This window comes from Pseudorca crassidens, chromosome 14 (assembly GCF_039906515.1).
Source record: "Pseudorca crassidens isolate mPseCra1 chromosome 14, mPseCra1.hap1, whole genome shotgun sequence".
NCBI classification, from domain to species: Eukaryota; Metazoa; Chordata; class Mammalia; order Artiodactyla; family Delphinidae; genus Pseudorca; species Pseudorca crassidens.
The window spans coordinates 83,272,370-83,275,895 of NC_090309.1; the positions used below are offsets into that span (position 1 = coordinate 83,272,370).

General features: G+C 41.0%; 1 pseudogene; it reads right to left on the bottom strand.

Moving 5' to 3' along the window:
• Positions 1-1,857: 1,857 nt before the first annotated feature.
• On the bottom strand, positions 1,858-2,649 carry LOC137205728 (gamma-aminobutyric acid receptor-associated protein pseudogene; annotated as a pseudogene).
• Positions 2,650-3,526: the final 877 nt, after the last annotated feature.

A 3,526-nucleotide genomic window follows, 5' to 3' on the forward strand; every position in this document is an offset into this window, starting at 1 on the left:
CCACTATGGAGAACAGTATGGAGGTTCCTTAAAAAACTACAAATACAACTACCATATGACCCAGCAATCTCACTCCTGGGAATATACCCTGAGAAAACCATAATTCAAAACGAGTCATGTATCACAATGTTCATTGCAGCTCCATTTACAATGGCCAGGACATGGAAGCAACCTAAATGTCCATCGGCAGATGAATGGATAAAGAAGATGTGGCACACATATACACAATGGAATATTACTCAGCCATAAAAAGAAATGGAATTGAGTTATATGTAGTGAGGTGGATGGACCTAGAGTCTGTCATACAGAGTGAATGAAGCAAGTCAGGAAGAGAAAAACAAACACCATTTGCTAACACATATATATAGAATCTAAAAAAAAAAAAAAAAAACGGTTCTGAAGAACCTAGGGGCAGGACAAGAATAAGACACAGACGTACAGAATTGACTTGAGGACACGGGGAGGAGGAAGGCTAAGCTGGGACAGAGTGAGAGAGTGGCATGGACATATGTACACTACTAAATGTAAAATAGATAGCTAGTGGGAAGCAGCTGCATAGCACAGGGAGATCAGCTCGGTGCTTTGTGACCACCTAGAGGGATGGGATAGGGAGGGTGGGAGGGAGACGCAGAGGGAGGGGATATGGGGATGTATGTATATGTATAGCTGATTCACTTTGTTATAAAGCAGAAACTAACACACCATTGTAAAGCAATTACACTCCAATAAAGATGTTAAAAAAAAAAAAGATTCCACATATAAGGAAAAAAAAAGCAGGCACGTGGGATGGGAACTGTATGAACAATATGGAATTATTAACGCTACAGACATCTAAGGCTGCAGAAGGTATTTTGGAAAATGGGGACAGTAATCCCAAAAAAACAGGAACTGCCTTCAAGGAACATAATGCCAACTTGTGGAGACAAAATATGCATGCAGAGTATCCAGAATGCAAAAGAGAAAAGGACTCTTATGCCCTAAGAAATGTAGTTACCTATAAAGTACCTTAAGACAAGAATGTTTCCACTGGAAGTTTGAGACAGCATCTCTGGAGGATGCTGTTCCTGAAGCAACTATGGACCAATGGTTCAGATTTTGACAAGTGAAGGTGAAGAAAGAAGACACTACAGGAAAAGCTGGAGCAAAGGTCTTGAACTGGGGAATGAGGAGGTCACTGAAGAAAGAGGAGCATGCAGTATGGTCTTTGCTTCAAGGACTCTGCCATCTTATTTAGGATAAGTCTTAAAAAGATATTAATCTCTGAGGGGCAGAAGAGTAAATTAAGTGAGGATGCAGGCTCTACAGGCAGACTGTCTGGTCGTGTAGGCTCACAATGTTCATTTCTTAGATACATGTCTTTAAACAGGTGACTTCGTCTATCTGTACCTCATCTGTGGAATGGGGATGATGAAATTACACCAGAGGGGTACAAAGTGCTTAGTAGAGATCTGGGCACAGAATTAGCATTGAATAAAATGTCATTATCATCATCATTATCATCATCATCATTTCATCTGGGATCAAATCAAAACGTAGGCTTAAATACTCGTTGCCTAGTCTTTCCTCTAATTTGTTGCTGATAACATTAATCTTCCCAATTCAACAATGTTCAGAAAGAGTTTATTGAACTTCTAGATCTTCACTGCCCAGTGGAAATCTCTTCTGTGACGAGCTTGCTCTAGACCTATGCTCTCCAGTATGGTAGCTGCTAACCACGTGTGGATACTGAGCGCTTGAAATATGGCTCGTGTAACTGAGGAACTTGATTTTTAATCTTACTTAATTTTAATTAATTTAAATTCAAAAGCATACTGATTTGGTTATTCGAAAACTTATTTATTTATTTTTTGCTTGGTGGTTTCCTCTTTATTAAAGTGCCTCCTACCTTCCTCCCACAATTTCAGTCCCTTCCATCTACCCCCAAAAGAGAAGGGAGTGAAAAGAAGGGATTGTTGGGGTTCTGAGCCCCTTGGGCAGTTAGAAAGGGAAGAGAAACCAAAACAATCACTGGATGTGAAAGAGATTGACAATCAAGAAGTCTAAAGCAGAATGGGAAAGGTGGTAAAGAAAGGGGAAGAATGGAGAAAGGAGAGGTACTAGAGGCCATCTCCCCCATTAACCCTTGTGTTACGAGGAGCTGGAGGAGAGTCTCAAACATTAGGAAGTGCAGGTCCTGAAGACGGGAGGTGGTGTATGACCCTCAAGGAGGAGTAGGTCAAGGAAAGAGGGCCCCCTCTCTCTTTGTAGAATGGGACCCCCCACACACCTTAGGGACAGCAACTGCACAGACCGTAGACACTTTCATCACTGGAGGCAACATATAGAAAGAAGTCTTCTTCATGGTGTTCCTGGTATAGCTGACCCATCCCGGCACTCGTGGGTGGAATGACATTGTTGACAAAGAAAAACAAGGCATCCTCAGCTCGGAGATGAATTCGCTTCTGGATCAAGAAGTAGAACCGACCAACTGTAAGATCAGAAGGCAGCAGGCATTTCCTTTTGTCCAGGTCTCCTATCCGAGATCTGGGAGCCTTTTCAATGATCACCGGGAACCGGTCCGGGTATTTCTTTCGGATCTTCTCGCCCTCAGAGCGCCGCTTCTCGAAAGGATGCTCCTCTTTATACACGAACTTCATCCTCCGGGGAACCGGGCTGAGGGAACCCCGAGATGAAGGCTGTGACGTTTTGGGGGGGGGGGGGGGCGGCAACGCGCGGGCCGAAAACTTTTATGTTTAGAACAATTTGGGTATGTGAATCTACACTTATCGTTGCATAGTTTACGAAAACTAAGTATAGATAAAATATTTACAACGAAAATGTAGCTTCCAAATTGAGATATTCTGTAAATAAAGTACACACTGGATTTTGAAGACTTAGTAGGATAAAAAGAACACAAAGTAGCTTATTGACAATTTTTATTTTGATGGTATATTAAAATAAGATTTGGGCTATATAGAGTTTAGAAAAATTATCATTAAAATTAACATCATCTATTTCTTTTATATATATATATATGTATATATATTTTTTTTTTTTTTTTTTTTTTTTTTTTTTTTTTGCGGTACGCAAGCCTCTCACTGTTGCGGCCTCTCCCGTTGTGGAGCACAGGCTCTGGACGCGCAGGCTCAGCGGCCATGGCTCACGGGCCCAGCCGCTCCGCGGCATGTGGGATCTTCCCGGACCGGGGCACGAACCCATGTCCCCTGCATCGGCAGGCGGCCTCTCAACCACTGCGCCACCAGGGAAGCCCCTCTTTTATATTTTTAATGTGGCTACTAGAAGAAAATTTTAATTACATTACAGTATACTGCTATTGAATAGAACTAAACTAAATCAATAAATTCAATGAATGCATTACAAAATAAAGTTCAAAATTATTTTTGTGTTTAAATAAAATTTTAAGTGAATGAAAAATAACAGTAATGCTCCAGGCATAGCAAATAGTTTAATATGGAGTTATTTTACAAGTCTCATGTATACCAATGTCTTTATATGCACACATTTGAAAATCAAAAGTATTCTCAAA